The sequence below is a fragment of the Schistocerca americana genome, chromosome 2 (genome assembly GCF_021461395.2).
Source record: "Schistocerca americana isolate TAMUIC-IGC-003095 chromosome 2, iqSchAmer2.1, whole genome shotgun sequence".
NCBI classification, from domain to species: Eukaryota; Metazoa; Arthropoda; class Insecta; order Orthoptera; family Acrididae; genus Schistocerca; species Schistocerca americana.
The window spans coordinates 133092539-133114979 of record NC_060120.1 but is presented as its reverse complement, the minus strand read 5'-3'; the positions used below and the strand labels follow the sequence as shown (position 1 = coordinate 133114979).

Here is a 22441-nt window from a genome sequence, read left to right as displayed (position 1 = left end):
AATTCCATGGCCTACACGCTCTCCTGATCTCAACCCTCTTGACTTTCATTTATGGGGTCATTTGAAAGCTCTTGTCTACACAACCCCGGTACCAAATGTAGAGACTCTTCGTGTTCGTATTGTGGATGCCTGTGATACAATACGCCATTGTCCAGGGCTGCATCAGCGCATCAAGGATCCCACGCGACGGAGGGTGGATGCATGTATCCTCGCTAACGGAGGACATTTTGAACATTTCCTGTAACAAAGTGTTTGAAGTCACGCTGGTACGTTCTGTTGCTGTGTGTTTCCATTCCATGATTAATGTGATTTGAAGAGAAGTAATAAAATGAGCTCTAACATGGAAGTAAGCGTTTCCGGACACATGTCTACATAGCATATTTTCTTTCTTTGTGTGTGAGGAATGTTTCGTGAAATTTTGGCCGTACCTTTTTGTAACACCCTGTATATAACTGTTTGTTATTGGGGGGTTGCGAAAGTAAAAGACTGTGATACACAACTGTGCACTTGTTGGCCACAATATTTACCGTAGTCAGTGTCCAAATTACAAATCCCATTTTTCAGCAGTGTAGCAACGCAGTACGTCGACACCGAGGACAACAAAGAAAATAAACCAGGCGGAACCACTACATAGTTCACTCCACAGAGACTGAAACAAGTGTGTAGGTTGAATGATACCCTATATAAGTTGGTGCGAGAAGTTATTATTATTGTGAAAAGCATTGACTTTGGTAATAATTAAAAGTATATATACTGTTCCTGAATACTGAATATAGAAAACCAATGAAAGGATATTTTTCTACAAGTTGGGGCACAGAATGTCAGAGTTTTGAACATGGCAGGGAAGCTAGGAAATAAGAGAAGAGAAATGCTAAGGCTCAAGCTAAATTTAGTGATAGTCAGCGGATTGGAGTAGAAGGAAGGTAAGGATTTCTGGTCAGACGAATGTAGGGTAATATCAACAGCAGCTGAAAATGGTACAACGGGCCCACGGTTCATTATGAATAGGAAGGTGGGTCAGATAGTGAGTTGCTGTGAACAGTTTAGTGACAGGGTTGTTCTCATCAGAACTGACAGCCAACCAACACCAACCATGGTAGTTCAAGTACACGTTACCAATGTCACAAGCTGAAGATGAAGAGAGAGATAAAGTATGTGAGGATACTGAATGGGTATCAGTACATAAAGGGAGATGAAAATCTAATAGTCATGAGGGCTAGAATGCAGTTGTAAAGGAAGGAATAGAAGAAAGGGCTACGGGAGAATATGGGCTTGGTATTCGGAATGAGAAAGCAGAAAGACTAATTGAGTTCTGCAATAAATTTCAGCTAGTAATAGCAAATACTCTGTTCAATAATGACAAGAAGACACTAATAACTTATCCACTGAGCACCCGTAAGTTCCATCACAAGAGGAGGAGCTACACTTGGAAAAGGCAAGCTATACGAGAAGATTTAAGTTAGATTACAGCTTGGTATGGCAGAGATTCTGAAATCAGATACTAGATTGAAAGAGCATATCCAGGAGCACATTTAAATTCAGATCACAATGTAGTAGTGATGAAGAGTAGGCTGAAGTTCAAGAGGCAAGCCAGGAAGAATCAATGTGAAAAGAAGTGTTATAAGAATGTACTAAGGCATGAAGAGAGACACTAAGTTTTCTAAGGAACAGCTGAGTAGGCACTTCAGTTGAACAGGAATGGATGTCTTTAAGAACGGCAGTCACAGAAGTTGGAAAAAAAACATGGTTACAAAGAAGGTAACAGAGAAGAAACAATGGGTAACAGAAGAAATATTTCGGCTGACTGATGAAAGAAGGAAATACAAAATTGTTCAGGAAAAGTCAGGAATACAGAAATACAGGTCAAAAAAAGGGTTCAAATGGCTCTGAGCACTATGGGACTTAACATCTGAGGTCATCAGTCCCCTAGAACTTAGAACTACTTAAACCTAACTAACCTAAGGACATCACACACATCCATGCATGAGGCAGGATTCGAACCTGCGACCATAGCGGTCGCGCAGTTCCAGACTGAAGTGCCTAGAACTGCTCGACCACCCCAGCCAGCAATACAAGTCACTTAGGAATGAAATAAACAAGAAGTGCAGGGAAGCTAAAGTGAAATGGTTCCACGAAAAATGTGAAGAAATCAAAAAAACATATGATTGTCAGAAGGACTGACTCAGCATAAAGAAGAGTCAAAATAACCTTCAGTGAAATGAAGAGCAAGGGTGATAACATTAAAAGTGCAATGGAATTCCACTGTTAAATGCAGATGAGAGAGTGGATAGGTGGAAAGAGTACACTGAAGGCGTCTCTGAGGGAGAAGACTAGTCTGATGTGATAGTGGAAGAACCAGGAGTTGATATAGAAGAGAGAGGGGATTCAGTATTAGAATCAGAATTTAAAAGAGCTTTGGGTGACTTAAGATCCAATAAGGCACCTTGGATAGCCTACATTCATCAACACTGTAGGAAAAGACATAATGCTACTTACTGTAAAGAAGACACATCAAGCCGCAGGCAGGCACAATTTGAAAGACACTTACATAAAGCTTTTGGCAACAGCTTTCATCAGTAAAAGAGAGACACACACCATTCATACACACAAGCAAGCACACCTCATGTACACTTGACCACTAACTCCAGCATCTTGGGCAGGAATGCAACTATCACGTGGAAAGCAAGCAGCAATCTGGATGGAGCGGGGAAGGAAAGGGATAGATGTGTACAGGTGGGGAGAGAAACGAATGCTGTCTGGTGGTGTGCCAACATGCACAGCATCAGGAGCTTGTGGAGCAAGGAGATGGAGAAAAAAAGGAGCAACACAGGAGAGGAGCAGGTAAAGATGGGTGGATGTATTGGCAGAGGGCAGGAAAAAAAAAAAACAGGATGGGAGATGAGAATGGGGAGATCATAGTAATTGGTAATCAAAGCCCTGGCAAGAGATATGGTTCAGTGATTCCAGTCTGGTGTGGTACAAAGAGATGAAGGGGACGCTTCTTTGTGGCTGGTTCTTGGGGATGGTGGGAGTATATGAGTATGAGGGAAATGGCACAGGAGACCTGTTTGCGGACTAGGTCTGCGGGATAGTGCCTGTATTTGAAGACCTTGATGAGACCCTCAGCATCCTGATCAAGGAAGTTTTTGTCACTGGAGATACCCCGTCTCCAAGTGGCCAGGCTGTATGGGAGGTATTTTTTGGTTTGAAAGGAATGACAGCTGTCAAAATGCAGGTACTGTTTGTTGGTTGTGGCTTTATTGTGAATAGTGGTGCAGATGGAGCCATCAGAGAGGAGGAGATCAACATCTAGGAAGGTGGCATGCTAGGTTGAGGAGGACTATGTCAAGCAGATGGGAGAGAAGGTGTTGAGGTTCTGGAGGAATGAAGATAGGGTGACTTGGCCTTGAGTCCAGATCATGGAGATATCATCAATGAGCCTGAACCAGGCTAGGATTTGATGTTTTGGGTGGCTAGAAAGGTCATCTCTAGCTGGTTCATAAAAAGGTTGGCATAGGAGGGTGCCATGCAGGCAGAAATACAGCCATGGACACCTGCATGGCACCCTCCAATGCCAACCTATTTATGGGCCATCTCGAGACCTCCCTAGCCTCCCAAAACACCAAACCCCTAGCCTGACTCAGATTTATTGATGATATCTTCTTGATCTGGGCTCAGGGCCAAGACACCCTACCTTCGTTCCCGCACAACTTCACACCTTCTCTCCCATCCACTTAAATGGTCGTCCTCAATCCAGCATGCCATCTTCCTAGATGTTGACCTATTCCTCTCTGATGGCTCCGTCCGCACCTCTGTCTACATTAAACCCACCAACAGTACCTGCATTTTGAAGGCGGTCATCCCTTTACACCAAAAAATCCCTCTCATGCAGCCTGACCACCTGGGGACAGCATATCTGCAGTGACATCAGTATGCTGAGGGTCTCACCAAGACCTTCACACACAGGCACTATTACCCAGACCTAGTCTGCAAATAGATCTCCCATGCCATTTCTCCTCCCTTCATCAACCAGTACCAACCCGGACTGGAAAAACTGAACTACATCTTTTGTCAGGGCACTGAAATGAGGGACATCCTACCTGTGATACCTCCCATCTACCCTAATGTGGTATTCTGTGGCCGACCCAACCTCCACAACATCCTAGTCCATCCCTATGCCATTCCCAATCCCAGCGCCCTGCCGCAACGATCATATCCCTGTGGAAGGCTCAAGTGCCAAACTTGCCCAATCCTCCTACCCAGCAATTCCTATTTCAATCCTGTCACAGCTTCATTCTACCCCATCACAGGCCAGGTGACCTGTGAAAGCAGCTATGCCATTTACCAGCCCTGCTTCAATCATTGCTCAGCTTTTTATATTGGTACAACTACCAACAGCCACCACCAAATAATGGCGAAGAGCAAAGTAAGGCATCCATCCTGTGGCACAGCATGCAGATGAAAATAAAACAATAGATTTCACTGGATGCTTCACTACAGCTTTCCTGAACTGTGAAGATGGAAGTTATCCTTACAACACATTCTCTGCTCCCAACCTGTGGTAACATACTGTCCCCACACGTTCCATCCAACAGTTTCCACCCCCTCTGTCCTATCATTTCCTTCCCATTCTCATCTCCTAACTTGTTTATTTGCTGTCCTCTACCAATGCATCCACCCATCTTTGCCCACTCATCTTCTATTTTGCTCCTTTTTTCCTAACCTCCCTGATCCACAACCTCCTGACACTGCACCTGTTGGCACTCTAACCCATGCACACTCTACCAGACAGCATTCGTTTATCTCTCCACCCATACAATACTATACCTTCCCCTTCCCCACTCCATCCAGATTGCTGCTTGCGTCCCAGATGATAGTTGAATTCCAGCCCAACATACTGGAGTTGGCGGTCAAGTGTGCATGAGGTGTGCTTGCTTGTGTGTATGAATGGTGCCTGTTTCTCTTTTATTGACAAAGACTGTGGCTGAAAGCTTTGTGTGAGCGTCTTAACTGTGCATGTCTGCAACTCCACCATATCTTCTTTATGGTAAGTAGCAATATGTCTTTTCCAACATTGTTGATATTCCTAACGGAGTTTCCAACGGTCCATAAGAATTTCTAAAATCATTAGGGGAAGTGGCAACAAAATCACTATTCACATTGGTGTGTAGAATGTATAAGTCTGGCAATATGCCATCTACCTTTCAGAAAAATATCATCCAGACAATTCAGAAGACTGTAAAATCTGACACGTGCAAGAATTATCAAACAGTCAGCTTAACAGCTCATGCATCCAAGTTGCTGACAAGAATAATATACAGAAGAATGGAAAAGAAAATTGAGGATGTGTTAGATGACGATCAATTTGGGTTTAGGAAAAGTAAAGGCACCAGAGAGGCACTTCTGATGTTGCGGTTGATAATGGAAGCAAGGGGAAAAAAATCATCTAGAGACATTCAAAGGATCTGTCAACCTGGAAAATGTGTCTGACAATGTCACAAGGTGGAAGATCCGCAAAACTCTGAGGAAAATAGGGATAAACCATGGAGAGTTGGGTAATATACAACATGTATAAGAGCCAACAGGAAATAATATGAGTGGAACACCAAGAACAAAATGCTCGGATTGAAAACGGAGTAAGATAGGAATGTAGTCTTTCACCCCTATTGTTCAATCTATACCTCAAACAAGCAGTGATGGAAATGAAAGAAAAATTCAAGAGTGGAATTAAAATTCAAGGTGAAAGAATATAAATTATACAATTTCCTGATGAAATTGCTATCCTCAGTGAAAGTGAAAAACAATTACAGGATCTGCTGAATGGAATGAATAATCTAATGAGTACAGAATTTGGACTGAGAGTCAACTGAAGAAAGATGAAAGTTATTGAGAAGTAGCAGATATAATGACAGTGAGAAACTTAACATCAGGACTGATGGTCACGAGGTAGATGAAGTTACGGAATTCTAGTACCTAGGCAGCAAAATAACCAACGACGGATGGAGCAAGGACAACATCAAAAGCACATTAGCACTGGCAAAAAGGGCATTCCTGGCCAAGAGAATATACTAGTATCAAACATAGGCCATAATTTGAGGAAGAAGTTTCTGGGAATATATGTTTGGAGCACAGCATTTATGGCTGTGGGAAAATCGGGACAGAAGAGAATTCAAGCATTTGAAATGTGGTGCTACAGATGAATGTTGAAAATAAGGTGGACTGATAAGATAAAAAATGAGGTTTTGTGCAGAATTGGAGAAGAAAGGAATATGTGGAAAACACTCACAAGGAGAATGGGCTGGATGATACGACATTTGTTAAGACATCAGGGGATGATTTCCATGGTACTGGGGGCAACATTAGAGGAAGACAGAGATTGGAATACATCCAGAAAATAATTGAGGACATAGGTTGCAAGTGTTACTTTAAGATTAAGAGGTTGGCACAAGTGAGCAATTTGTGGGGGGCTGCATCAAACCAGTCAGAAGGCTTGTGTCGCCACGTAAAGTAAAGGCTTAGTGTCACTTTTCCTCCCATGTAGTCATTACTCTTTTTATTGGTAATGGTAGCTGTGTTAGCTAAACATGACAGCTTTGCATCCAACTTTCCTTCTTTTTCAATGATATTTCTTATGTGGCAAAAAAAAATTCTGACAGATCTGTAACCAATAAGTTCAAACCAAAATACTTGTTGCACGTGTTGATTTACTGATTTACACTTTCATCTGACTAAGATGTTCACTTACTATTCTCACAGTTTATCTTCATAATCTTAAGAACAGAATCAGTTTATTCAGTTACATGCATGTTACTGAATTATTACCGTGTAGAGAGGAACACATCCCAAGCAACACACAAAGTCAAACAGTGATCTCTAGTGACTTCAAATGGGTTCAAATGGAAAGACAGATTCTACGACTACAAGAAGAACTGTAAAATCAGATTAGTGGTCTCCAAACTCAATTTGCAACAAGCAGTGACATTAAGTTATTCCCACAAGCAGTGGTACAAATCACAAATATGACAACAATTCACTTGCCGAAACCATTGGTAGATTCTATATTGCAAATGACAGTACAAATTCCAAAATTCCTACTGGAGAAACCAGAACTCCGGTTCGTAACGTTAGATTCGATATTCATGGAAAAGTTACTAGAAATCACAGCTTAGATGCCCAAGTACTCACAATGGTTTCAGATATTGTATTAAAGCAACCCCCATAACAGCAATATTTCCACTTGAGGGAAATCTTAGACAAATGTGTAAATCAATGAATCAACACAAGCAACAAATATTCTCAGAATGAGATTTTCACTCTGCAGCGGAGTGTTGCTGATACGAAACTTCCTGGCAGATTAAAACTGTGTACCCGGCCAAGACTCGAACTCGGGACCTTTGCCTTTCGCGGGCAAGTGCTCGAGTCTCGGCCGGGCACACAGTTTTAATCTGCCAGGAAGTTTCAACAAATATTCTGGTTAAACGTTTCGGCAACAGAACACTATCAGATGTTTTTGTGCCGCCTAAGCAACATTGTTGAGAAAGAAGGAAAGTTGGATGCAATGCAATGTCATTGTTGGCTAGTACAGCTACCGTTACACGTAAAAACAGTCATGAGGAAAAATGATGTTAAGCCTTTACTATCAGTAGCAGAAAAAGTTCATGTTATGATGGAACAAACACTTGAGTGGTGACACAAGCAGCTAACCATGTTGGCTGGGGTGAGATCACCGATATACAACATACGCAGCAAATAAACATTAACGAACAGCTCTGAAGTCTGCAGTATCAAATTAACAAACTTCAGAAGCAGTTATTTGCATTGACAGTAAAAAAGTGGTCCCGCACCAGGTAAGGTATAGCAGATAGTCAATCATTCTGCCAACAGAGACAAATGTATGGTCAAAAGGCACAGGAGAAACAACATTCCCAGGTGTGTGGGTACCACAGGCATCTTGGCAGCCACACCACAAGGTGCACATCTCCATGCACATTCACAGATTCAGCTGCCTGCAGTAGGTGCAGCAGGCCACACTGTTTCACAAAAGCACCAACCATAAATGCAGGAGCCATCATTAGTCTTAGAAGTACTGTTGATGACACAAACAAAATTAAACAAGACACAACCCTCAAAATTGGCCCTGTTATCAGTGACAAATTGACCATGTCCACACAGGCATCAAATCAAGCACTTTTGGTTTACATTATCATGCCTTTTAACATTATGTACAAGCAAGTAAACCATTGCTACCTTATCAATTCAGGTTCAGATGTAAGTACATTACCATACAGACAAAATGAAACTGCACCAGTGAGTGCATCTTTCCAACTTACTGCATGCCACCATTACAACATATGATGAACTTTGCTCTGCTGTCCTAAATTTAAATTCATGTCATGTCCGCAACTGACAGGTCACTAACACTTCAATTGCTTAACAGCCTTTACATACCACTATTGTGTCTTTGGGTAGTGAGGAAAATTTTTTGAAATATTCTGCTGCAGTAGTCATTGAAGGCTCAACACACCGCTCTTTTGGCAGCCAAGCGTGTTTACATAATGATGATGTTTGGTTTGTGGGGTGCTCAACTGCGTGGTTATCAGTACCCACACATACAAATTCCGTATCTTAGAACTGTCCAGTCTCGGTGCTTTCCCGAGGAAATCCTCAACCTGCTTGGGGATCGAAACGGGGCCCTGTGATGCAGAGCCACCACACATGTTTCATCCCACATATCTCTGCCTTGAGAATGAGATTTTCACTCTACAGTGGAATGTGCACTGCTATGGAACTTCCTGGCAGATTAAAACTGTGTGCCAGACCGAGACTCGAACTCAGCACCTTTGTCTGTCACGGGCTAGTGCTCTACCACCTGAGCTACCCAAGCACAATTCACGACCTGTCCTCACAGCTTTACTTCCAACTAGTACCTCGTCTCCTACAAGTCCCGAGTTCGAGTCTTGGTCCAGTACACAGTTTTAATCTGCCATGAAGTTTCAGCTCTCTGCCTTGTTTTACACTCATTATTCAGTAGTCTGTTTCTTTAGGAGTGTCTCTCCTATCACTAACTGTTCTTCTGGGTACATATCTATTAAGGGCATGGTCAACTGTTCTTTTAAACTTGAGCCATAGCTCCTCTACATGCTCTTGTCACAGGCTAAAAACTTCAAGTTTCACACTGAGATATGACATTATTGCTTCTTTATCTAGTTTACTGAACATATAAATCTTCCTCCTTCTTTTACGTGCCTTTTGTACTTCAATAATCACTGTTGCTACAGTTGCCTCATGGTCACTAAGACCAGTTTCAATGTGTACCTCAAAGATGTCAGGTGTATTAGATCCAATATATTTCCATCTTGAGTGGAGCTCTGAATCATTTGTTCCAAGTCATTTTCAGAAAAGGCATTCAGTGATGTTTCACTCCCACCGCTACCAAAACAGTAATAATCCCAACTGACTGTTGGATCCAAAGTTTCCTCTGGACGTGGAAACCTGATTACTATCAAACTGAGATTTTCTCTAATATTTTCATTTACATCAGGAGGTGTGCCTATAGAAGGATCCAATTAAACGATGGAATCTCCAGGTTTGAGTGTCAACACTGTAAGGAAAAGACAGATTGCTACATACCATATAAATGATGTGAAGTTGCACACAGGCACAATAAAAAGACACTTACACATTAGCTTTTGGTCTCGTTCTTTGTCAGAAAAAGAAAGAGAAACACACACAGATTCATTCACTCAAGCAAGCACAGCTCACACACACATGACCGCCATCTCCAGCAGCTTGGACTATTATGGCATTCCAGTCTGAACTGCCACAGACGGCGGCCGTGTGTGTGTGTGTGTGTGTGTGTGTGTGTGTGTGTGTGTGTGTGTTTTATCACCTTTTCTGATGAAGGCTTAAATTTTCCCCGAAAGTCTCACTCCTTTTCGTGGGCTCATCACACAAGTCACTCCCCAATCATCTTCAATTCCCTATTTTTTCTTACCTCGCCATAAAGATAGCAATCCCTGTTCTAAATGGATGTTCATTTGAAAAACTTACAGCCTTTAATCGAGATAGACAGAATTCATTTGCTTCAAGGTCTTTCCGTCCAGATCCGCATAACACAGCTTCACAGTCACAATAAAGAGTTCCATGTCCAAATTTTTGGCTTTTAAAACAATTCATAATGTTAGAAATTCATTGCACAACTTGATGTAAGGAAGGTATCAGTTGATAGGGTACATCCTAAGGAACCACAAAGTCATTAATTTATTGTTGGAGGGACGCATGGTGTGTAAAAATTGTAGAGGGAGACCAAGACTCGATTACGGCAAGCATGTTGAAATGGATGTAGAGTACAGTAGTTATACAGAGATGAAGAGGCTAGCACATGAGACCAGTGCAGTGAGTTGCATAAAATCAGTCTTCAGACTGAAGATCACAATAACAGGGCTTGTTATGAGGTCTAACTCTGAACTTGATAAATTCAGCTATGACATGCACTGGTAGTATGGGAGAGGACAGTAAAAATAAATAAATAAAAAAGTTGCTGTTTTTTATAGTGATCCATTTACTTTCTTCAAAATGTTCTTTCCCTGTGTAACACATTTCACTATTCTTCTTGAAGTTCCTTTTAAGTCAGTTTCCTTTGTATTGCTGTATATTGCTGTAAGTGGCTACCCCTATGTGTTTTAGTTATTCTAGAGTAGCCATCATACCTTGTTGACCCTAAAAGTTTGTGTTTATTGTGATTTAACTCTTTCAGCCAGTGGAGTGCCATTCTGAAGTCATTTGACACTCTTCAAAGATGCAACAATTGCTTTTAAATTTTTCTGAATGTACAAAGTACCTATCTTATCTGCTCTCTCTCTCTTAATTACTATAAGAGAAGTTACGCAAATTTCTGTAATGCTACTATCTTCACCATAGCAGCAGAAACCACTTCATTCCCACAAGAACTTTTCATAGAATTCCATAAAGCACAAAAAAAAATATCTCCTCAAACAATGAAACACAAGCAGTAGAAAGTGTTATATTTTTGGAACTAGGAATATTTAACAACTTTAAATGGAAAATCCACTGCCTAAAATAATATAGTGCATGCATACAACTACTGCTACAGGTGATTTAAAAACAAAGCAAGCAGTTTATTCTGTACATTTCCATTCATTAATGGACTACATCATCAAACTCAACCAGTCATAGTAGGGTATATATGGAGTGTGAACAGCATCTGATGAATGTTCACTGTTAAGGACATGGAGATGCTGCACACTCATGTGAGACAGCGTGTCGATACCTGACACTTTGAAGACAGCCTCATTTGTATCTCTATTTGGCTTGCTGGTCTAATATGCAATATGCAGATTTGTGGAGCATTTTGATGTGAGTGGCCCAATGTTGAACTGTGTGTGAATGTAAGTATACTGGTTTTTAACATTCCTGGCAACCATTTCTGACTACTACAAGAAATCAGTCATATCGGGCACCAAGCCCATCATAACCCCGTCACATCTGCACATGCCATCCAAGAACAAGTAATGGACTCCTCAGAACATTTTGTGTCATGCCACACCATTGATTGGAGACTAACAGCAGCCAGACAATGGAATTACCTTACACCAATAAAAAAATCTGTGCAAAAATTTTGGCTAAATCAAACAATGGCAAGGCAGACCCCAGCTACCTGTGAGATCTGAAATATTTACCTGGAACAAATATTTCAATTCCCCCCCACCCCCTCCTCTATAATCTGTTATTGACACTAGTAATGGATAGTAATGGGAGTTATCTTAGATCCCCCACCCCATGAACCTTGCCGTTGGTGGGGAGGCTTGAGTGCCTCAACGATACAGATAGCCGTACCGTAGGTCAACCACAACGGAGGGGTATCTGTTGAGAGGCCAGACAAACGTGTGGTTCCTGAAGAGGGGCAGCAGTCTTTTCAGTAGTTGCAGGGGCAACAGTCTGGATGACCCCAGTGGAAGACTCTGCAGGAGAGATGCTCAGTAGCTTGGTACGGGCTTTTGTTGAAGTTTCGAGAACATACCTTCACCGAGGAGTCAAGCAGTATATTGCTCCCTCCTGCATACATCTCGCGAAGAGACCATGAGGATAAAATCAGAGAGATTAGAGCCCACACAGAGGCATACCGACAATCCTCCTTTCCACGAACAATACAAGACTGGAATAGAAGGGAGAACCAATAGAGGTAATCAAGGTACCCTCCGCCACACACCATCAGGTGGCTTGCGGAGTATGAATGTGGATGTGGATGTAGATGACTGACTGATCTGGCCTTGTAACACTAACCAAAGTGGCCTTGCTGTTGTGGTACTGCGAACGGCTGAAAGCAAGGGGAAACTACAGCCGTAATTTTTCTCGAGGGCATGCAGCTTTACTGTATGATTAAATGATGATGGCATCCTCTTGGGTAAAATATTCCGGAGGTAAAATAGTCCCCCATTCGGATATCCGGGCGGGGACTACTCAAGAGGACGACGTTATCAGGAGAAATAAAACTGGCGTTCTACGGATCGGAGCGTGGAATGTCAGATCCCTTAATCAGCAGGTAGGTTAGACAATTTAAAAAGGGAAATGGATAGGTTAAAGTTAGATATAGTGGAAATTAGTGAAGTTTGGTGGCAGGAGGAACAAGATTTTTGGTCAGGTGAATACAGGGTTATAAATACAAAATCAAATAGGGGTAATGCAGGAGTAGGTTTAATAATGAATAGGAAAATAGGAATGCGGGTAAGCTACTACAAACAGCATAGTGAACGCATTATTGTAGCCAAGATAGACATGAAGCCCATGCCTACTACAGTAGTACAAGTTTATATGCCAACTAGCTCTGCAGATGATGAAGAAATTGATGAAATGTATGAGGAGACAAAAGAAATTATTCGGGTAGTGAAGGGAGACGAAAATTTAATAGTCATGGGTGACGGGAATTCAAAAGTAAAAAAAGGAAGACAAGGAAACATAGTAGGAGAATATGGATTAGGGCTAAGAAATGAAAGAGGAAGCTGCCTGGTAGAATTTTGCACAGAGCATAACTTAATCATAGCTAACACTTGGTTCAAGAATCGTGAAAGAATGTTGTATACATGGAAGAACCCTGGAGATACTAGAAGGTTTCAGGTAGATTATATAATGGTATAACAGAGATTTAGGAACCAGGTTTTCAATTGTAAGACATTTCCAGGGGCAGATGTGGACTCTGATGACAATCTCTTGGTTATGAACTGCAGATTAAAACTGAAGAAACTGCAAAAAGGTGGGAATTTAAGAAGATGGGACCTGGACAAACTGATTAAACCAGAGGTTGTACAGAGTTTCAGGGAGAGCATTAGGGGAACAATTGACAGGAATGGGGAAAGAAATACAGTAGAAGAAGAATGGGTAGCTTTGAGGGATGAAACAATGAAGGCAGCAGAGGATCAAGTAGGTAAAAAGACGACGGCTAGTAGAAATCCTTGGGTAACAAAAGAGATACTGAATTTAATTGACGAAAGGAGAAAATATAAAAATGCAGAAAATGAAGCAGGCAAAAAAGAATATAAACGTCTCAAAAATGAGTTTGACAGGAAGTCCAAATTGGCTAAGCAGGGATGACTAGAGGACATGGCTTATCTCACGAGGGGTAAGATAGATACTGCCTACAGGAAAATTAAAGAGACCTTTGGAGAAAAGAGAACCACTTGCATGAATATCAAGAGCTCAGATGGAAACCCAGTTCTAAGCAAAGAAGGGAAAGCAGAAAGGTGGTAGGAGTATACAGAGGGTCTATACAAGGGCGATGTTCTTGAGGACAATATTATGGAAATGGAAGAGGATGCAGATGAAGATGAAATGGGAGATATGATACTGCATGAAGAGTTTGAAAGAGCACTCAAAGACCTAATTCGAAACAAGGCCTCGGGAGTAGACAACATTCCATTAGAACTAATTACAGCCTTGAGAGAGCCAGTTCTGACAAAACTCTACCATCTGGTGAGCAAGATGTATGAGACAGGAGAAATTCCCTCAGACTTCAAGAAGAATATAATAATTCCAATCCCAAAGAAAGCAGGTGTTGACAGATGTGAAAATTACCGAATATCAGTTTAATAAGTCACAGCTGCAAAATACTAACGCGAATTCTTTACAGACGAATGGAAAAACGGATAGAAGCCGACCTCAGGGAAGATCAGTTTGGATTCCGTAGAAATATTGGAACACGTGAGGCAATACTGACCTTACGACTTATCTTAGAAGAAAGATTAAGGAAAGGCAAACCTACGTTTCTAGCATTTGTAGACTTAGAGAAAGCTTTTGACAATGTTGACTGGAATACTCTCTTCCAAATTCTAAAGTTGGCAGGGGTAAAATACAGGGAGCGAAAGGTTATTTACAATTTGTACAGAAACCAGATGGCAGTTATAAGAGTCGAGGGACATGAAAGGGAAGCAGTGGTTGGGAAGGGAGTGAGACAGGGTTGTAGTCTCTCCCTGATGTTATTCAATCTGTATATTGAGCAAGCAGTGAAGGAAACAAAAGAAAAATTCGGAGTAGGTATTAAAATCCATGGAGAAGAAATAAAAACTTTGAGGTTTGCCGATGACATTGTAATTCTGTCAGATACAGCAAAGGACTTGCAAGAGCAGTTGAACAGAATGGACAGTGTCTTGAAAGGAGGATATAAGATGAACATCAACAAAAGCAAAACGAGGATAATGGAATGTAGTCGAATTAAGTCAGGTGATGCTGAGGGAATCAGATTAGAAAATGAGATGCTTAAAGTAGTAAAGGAGTTTTGCTATTTGGGGAGCAAAATAACCGATGATGGTCGAAGTAGAGAGGATATAAAATGTAGACTGGCAATGGCAAGAAAAACGTTTCTGAAGAAGAGAAATTTGTTAACATTGAATATTGCTTTAAGTGTCAGGAAGTTGTTTCTGATAGTATTTGTATGGAGTGTAGCCATGTATGGAAGTGAAACATGGGCGATAAATAGTTTAGACAAGAAGAGAATAGAAGCTTTCAAAATGTGTTGCTACAGAACAATGCTGAAGATTAGATGGGTAGATCACGTAACTAATGAGGAGGTATTGAATAGAATTGGGAAGAAGAGGAGTTTGTGGCACAACTTGACTAGAAGAAGGGATCGGTTGGTAGGACATGTTCTGAGGCATCAAGGGATCACCAATTTAGTACTGGAGGGCAGCGTGGAGGGTAAAAATCGTAGGGGGAGACCAAGAGATGAATACGCTAAGCAGATTCAGAAGGATGTAGGCTGCAGTAGGTACTGGGAGATGAAGAAGCTTGCACAGGATAGAGTAGCATGGAGAGTTGCATCAAACCAGTTTCAGGACTGAAGACCCCAACAACGACATCTTAGATTTTATGAAAATAGTATCTTTCTGGCCAGTAATAAATGATTTGTAATTGCTAAGATAATATTTAAAACACCCAATGTTTTCCACACAAACTACGTCCCACCATGAAGCACAGACCTAAAAAATGTGACACGGCTTGTATGCCTCAAAGATACAGATAGGAGTACCTTAGGTGCAACAATAAAGAAGGGGTATTTGTGGAGACACCAGAAAAACTTGTGGTTTCTGAACAGGGGCAAAGTCTGGATGACTGACTGATCTGGCTACTAACATTAGCCACCATGGCCTTGCCATGTTTGTATTGTGATTGACTGAAAGAGTTGGAGGGATACTGCAGTGTTATTTTTCTTGACAGTATGCAGGTCTAAATTTATGGCTTACTGATGAAGGCATCCTGCTGTGTAAAATATTTCAAAGGTTAAGTAGTCCCCCATTTGGCTCTCTGGGTGTGGACAGGAGGATGATGTCATCAGGAGAAAGATAACTGGTACCCTATGGGGGGAAGGTGGAGGTGGGGGTGGGTGTGTGGAATTTATATTCCTTAATTGGGTTTTATTTCCCCCAACAGTTTGCATAAAAACTAACAAGCAAACTGAAATAGATAACTGCACGAATTCAGATTTTATAAACTATGTAAAAAGGTATAAAACTGTATTTAGAAGTATGGTAAAGGCAGCAAAAGAAATGGCACACAACAAATTCATTCTGAACCATACAGATAAATCAAAGGCTGAACACCTGAACTTGGTGTAATATCCAGCAGACCAATAATTCCCAAAATTAAGGTAGGTGGCAATCCACTGTAAATCCTTCAGAAATATAAGAACGTATCAATGAGTTTTTCATAAATGTATCAAAAATCAGATGTTAATGTAAGTTTTTACCTATATAATGTCCCACCCTCTGGCGTCAGTCACGATAAAAGCAAGTTATAACTGAACTCCAAAAAATTAAAGCTAAAGATGTAGAAACTGTAATATCCTTCCTTAAAAATAAAAATTTGACTGGATGGCCTGAAATACCCACTGGGGCAATTAAAATATTTCAAGTGTAACATCAGCAACCCTATCTAAAATAATAACGCAGTCACTTGAAGATCTATGCTTTCCAGTGCTCTACAGTATGCAGTAGTAAAGCATTTATTTAAGAAACACTCAAAGGAAGATGCAAACTACCATCCAGTAAGTCTCATTCCAATATTTTCAAAAGTATTCAAAAAAGTTGTTGCAATCCAGATTCGAAATTTCATGACAAAATCTATCACATTAAATCAGTTTGGCTTCCAGTAGGGGAAATTACAATAAGTGCTACCAACAAATTTGTTGAGAAAATTTGCTCATCTCTGGGTAAATCCCAAAATGTCACAGGAATCTTGAGTGACCTTATGAAGGCTTTTTAACTGTGTAAACCATTCTGTATAGTTATATAAATTAGAAAGATATGGAATAAATGGTAGTGCTTTGAAATGGTTCAAACCATATTTAACAGGTAGAAATCAAAGATTAGTTGTAACATCAAGTACAGTAAATTGTTTCTCAAATGAAAAATTATTTCATTGGGCATACCACAAGGTTCCATCCAATGCTGTTTCTATTTTATCTAAGTGATTTACAGCTAAATATAACATCGCACTCAATCATATTTGCAGACAACACATATGTAATCACTGAAAGTGAGACCATAGGCAAATTGCTCAAAGAGTTATTAACACCATAAATAGTTTAGAACATTGGTTTGATGTAAATGGATTGAAGCTAAAACAAGGGAAAAAAAAACATCTGATACAGTTTAAAACTAAACAGTCAAAATCAAGTGACTTCCGAACTAACCATAAGAATCTGCATCTGTCAAATTCCTGGGGATATTCATAGAAAAAAAAAATTTGCTTGGTCTCTGCATAGCCTATAATTTACTTGGCAAACAAGCTGGAACAGTCTAGAATTCACGATGACAATACTGTCCTATGCAAGTGACACTGACACTAGGAAAGTTACTTACCACATATATTCTGAAACCATTGAACGATACAGAATAATCTTTGGAGGGAATGCAAGTAGTGCAAATAGAATATTATTACTTTGAAAAGCTGTCATTAGAAATGTATTTAACATTAGGCTAGCAGATCATGTCGACCTTTACTCAAGGATCTAAAAAAATTTCCATTTCATTTGTTCACCTTTATGAACTGTTTGTCTCTAATAATAACAATCCACAATTATTTATAGAAAATCATTTTCAACACTTGTGTCACACAAGAAACAACTATACCTTAATGTTGCCATCCCATAGCCTAAAACACTACTCCGAGATTCCTCATTAAATGGCTGTCAAAAGTTATAATAAATTAAAAATGAAAAACTTTCGTAGTGTGGGACTCGGTTTACTGAAAATAAGATTACATGCCATCCTAATATAGTAATGTTGTTATTCACTCGCGGAATTTTTAGAGGATAATAAAGATTTTTTTGTAGAGCGACTGAACAAATTTGTAATAACTTTTGTAAATTAAGATTGTTTCTTTTCTTCGTTTGACACATTGTATGTATCTCTGGAATATTATCTATATTGATGAGTCTCCTGGACTTTAAATCAATGATTTATGTATGTACATCACAAGACAATCAAATTCTGATTCTGGTAGTTAGCTTATAGAATTTAAAAAGGGAAATTGACATGTTCCTGTTAGGTGGAGTGAGAACTAGTGAAACGTGATAACAGGAAGAATAGGACTTCTGGTCAGTCGAGTATGGTACAGGGATATAAAAACAAAATCAAATAATAATCAAATAATGCAAGAGTAGGTCTAATGGTAATAAAATAATAATGGAGGTAAACTACTGTGAACAGCACAGTGAATGAACTATCATAGCCTAGATAGACATGAACTCAACACCCACCACAGTACTAGCTTCACAGATGTAGTGTTTGAAATACTGTATGAGAAGATAAAATAAATTATTGAGATAGTTAAGGGAGGCAAAAGTTTAATTCTGATAGGAGATGGAAAAAAAAACAGTAGGAGAAAATACACTGGGGGAAAGAATAAAAGGGGAAGCCACCTGGAAGACAAAGGGCAGATTGTTGTTGCTTGGCACATGGGAACAACCATCTCAGAAACCATGAAGTTGGTGAGCTATTTGTGTGCTATTATTGTCAGTATCTATGGGAAGTGTTTCACAGATGGAGAAACCATAAGTAGGTAACAATGCATTGGCTGTACACACCACTTCATGGAACACAGAAGTCTGAGGCCTGCCTGCTCTATAACACAAGAGTGGTGATCTGTGGCAGGCCTGACAACAGTATGGTGCTAGTGAAGGCACAAGTGTTTCGAAGCACACCATTCAGCAAACATCACTGAACAAGGATTTCCACCACTTATGACCCCCTATGTGTTCCTGTGTTGACATCATCAGTTACATATGCAATGGATCACTTCAAGTGTGTCACTTGGTCTGATGAATCAGTTCCTGTTACACCAAGTTGATGGTCATGTCCAGATAAGTGGCCATCCAAGTGAACAGCTGCTTAAAACATGCACTGCACCATGAATGGGCCAATGGGTGAAGCATTATGCTATGAGGTACATTCACTTAGGCTTGCCATAAATTCAAGGCACCTCAACAGCTGTGGACTACATGAATATTATTGGGGCTGCCTTCACCCCGTCACACATAATGTCTTCACTCACAGCAATGGCATCTTCCAGCAAGATAACTGTCACAAGGCCAGAATTCTGTTGTAATGGTTTCAGAAACACTACAGAGAACTTATGTTGATGATGTCTCGGCCACTAAAGTTTCCTTATCTTAACCTGATGGGACACATTTGGGCACCAGCTCTGTATCCTCAAATCACCAGTATGCAATTTGAGGAAAACGTGTGACCTGTGGGTAAACATCTTGAGCCACATTCTTCCATAAACTTACCAAGGTCTTGTCGATTTCATGCCACACAAAATCGAAGCTTACTATGTAGACCAACACACTATTAAGCAGATGGTCATAATGTTTTGACTCAATAGTATACGTTACAGCACCTCTGTATTATATGAACTTTTTTTAATATTTAAAAAAGTAACAATATTGATGAAAACTTAAGCCTAAGCTTGTTTAGTGTTACAATTGTAATTTTTACGACTATTGGTTGAGAAGGATGTGATGTTCAATTGTTGCTGCTATGTAGCTTTTCATCTGCAACAACGTGGTTGTTCTGTAAGACAGGTGACAGTAATGAAAATCACAAACCATTTATATTAGACTGTATGTATTTTTTCCCTCTCTGTAGATATTTAGTTTCTTCAGTGCTATTCTCTTTGTGCACATGTTCATCAAAAACACTGCACATGTTATTTATAAATGGCACTTTGATTCACTGGAGACAAATTTCATACAACAAAAGTTTATATTCTTACTGTATATGCCACTGCATTCACTGTTCAATTGTTTTTATCTAGTACCTTGAGTGTAATTTCATGGGCTGTCTGTCTCATGTATGATCACTTTCATGTGTTGAGTAGTATTCTCTTTCAGAATTTCATATATTCATTTAAAATAAGTTTCCCGACTACTAAAGTGCTCTCTCTACGTGGGAATTTCTTCAATGGCGAGTTTTCTGTGTAGATTGTGGATAGATGTATAAATTATTGACAGTGTATCTACATTTATGTCGGTAATGGTTGTGGACTCTAAATGACTCATTGATGTGGAATATGAACTTTTTCTATTTAGGGTTCTTGGCCACTCAAATACTGTTTTGAATTTGTTGCATGTTTAAACTATGTATTAGTGTGTTCTAAGGTTTTCTATGTTATGTTGTCTACACAGAACGCTTTTCTTCATGATGTTCATATTTCAACAAGATAATAGGCCAATTTGTAGACAATTCTCATATAGCAAGTAAATATGTTATACTTTGCTTCTTGTATGCAGAGAGGGAGGGAAGGAGGGATGGGATGATTCCATGTGTGCTGTCTTCAGTTTGCTGGTTTCACTATGTGGAGTGTGCTTCATGGCTTTTCATTACCTGTGTTGCAAATTTTTTGAGTGTGTACCACTTCTGTTACATACATTCCTTAAATATTTTTTTTATTATGTATTATTTCTGTGTGTAGTAGTTCCTGTATTGAAGGATATATTTAATTGCTTGTTTGTTATTTGATAGCTGATTGGTAGTGATTACAGGTTTTTGGTACAGTGCAGTATCACACCTCAGATTAAAAAAAGTTACAGATCACATTCCACTTATGCTGACAATACAATGGCCCAAAATTGCTGCATACAGAGAGCTGGGTGAAAGCCTTTACATTAATGGACAACGCCATGTAATGGGATTTTGTACAACACTGTAAAAGAGAAACACAGGAATTATATCCACGAAAATAAATTGCCGAGAATGCATTTCATCACTGTTGAGCTTCATCACCCACTACCGCCAGTTACCAGCTTCTAGTGCCTGCTGAGGAGGTGCCAACCGGCTTGCTGCTCTTCCAAACAATCTCGTTCATTGTACAAATGAACTATTTCAGTTCCCTGATCTGATTAATACCGAACAAATGATTCATCCCGCATTTTCCTTCTACAGCAATTTACATAATATTTATTTATTACTCCTAAAGATAGTTATGCTACATGTAGACTAATTGCACGATTCTGTGAGTTCTGTAACATGTTTTAACTGCATCAAAAAACTCACAAAAGCTATTTAAGTAAAAGACTGCTTGGAATTATTAAATATCTCTGTGTGATGTGTATCTGGTCAACATTCAAAACAACGTTTTCGGGGCACTCCGGACAACTTCATAACTCAAGTCTTTAAGCAACAGTTATTATTAATTGCACTAGCTCTTTGCATTACTTACTTTGATATATCACGCTGAGAGCTGGATAACACAAACAGCGAACTAACTTTGCAACAGCGCCACTAATCTATTTTTAAGATACAAAAATTTACCGCCGCAAGTTGTTTACTGCAGACGACAACCAACCTAAACACATTGTCAATCTTCCGCGTTTGACATTCGAACTGCATTGGTTATCGAAAACTGCACAGTATCGATAGAATTGTAAATAGATCGAAATGCGCCGAACAACTATCATTGCAGCACTTCGTACGTTTCTTTGAAGATTAGAATATGAATTTCAGTTTCGTATCAACTCATGAATTAGAAAAAAGAAAGTGATGTCAAAAACAATGCAGGAATTAATGACAACCATGGTATAATCCCTATGTGATTATTTATCCTGCTGTGGCGGCGTAACATCTCTGACCCGGTAAATGAGGATCGCTGCCCGGTGAGGGATTGGAAGGGAGCATGCCCAGTACGCTCATAACAGTTAACACTTACGAGTTATGTGTGTTATGCATAGGAGCTTATTAATAAATAGTGTGGAAATCGTATCTCTGTTCTGTGTCACTATTCTGAAATCACAACGCCGATACCCCACTTCCCACACTTGTAATAAGCGTAAAATTTTTTGAAGCTGAATTCATCTCATAATAAGGAATTCCACACATAATATTGCGATACGAATACTTACTTTCTGTTCTTTAGGACCCCTCTGGCTTGGATGTATGCACTTGTTCGGTTGGGAAGAGTGTCATAAAGTCGTTGTACCTTCTCCTGGTCCACAAATGTTGTAACTGGTCCCTGATATTCAGGAGACTGCCGCTGGGAGGGAATTGACCTGCGAGCTGGTCCCATACATATTCTATCGGAGACAGATCTGGGGATCTTGCTGGCCTCAGGAGTACCTCGGCATCACACAGATAGTTCATAAGCGCACACCATGTTTGGATGAGCACTGCCCTGTTCAAAAAAGGCACCAGTATATTGTCATATGAGAATAGCAAATGCGGATGTATTACGTCCACAATGTACCATAGTGCCATCAAAGTTACCTCAATCACTACCAGCAATGACCTGAACTCCTACACAATTGCTCCCCACACCATGACACCAAGAGTAACACCACTGTCCCTCGCCAAAACACTGGAAGAATGGGACCACACACCAGTTCCCCACCATACTCACCAACATAGTCATCTGAGGTAGTACAGAATCACATTCA

The 22441-nt window shown here is 40.1% G+C and overlaps 1 protein-coding gene across 1 annotated transcript in view; it reads right to left on the bottom strand.

The window, feature by feature from the left end:
• LOC124596135 (cytochrome b5 reductase 4) overlaps positions 1–21357 on the bottom strand; it is a 343575-nt gene extending 322218 nt beyond the window's left edge. Inside the window, exon 1 of the mRNA XM_047135155.1 lies at positions 21232–21357. The gene's annotated coding sequence lies outside the window, so the exon portion shown is untranslated. The remainder of the gene's footprint in view (positions 1–21231) is intronic.
• Between the last annotated feature and the right edge of the window lie 1084 nt (positions 21358–22441).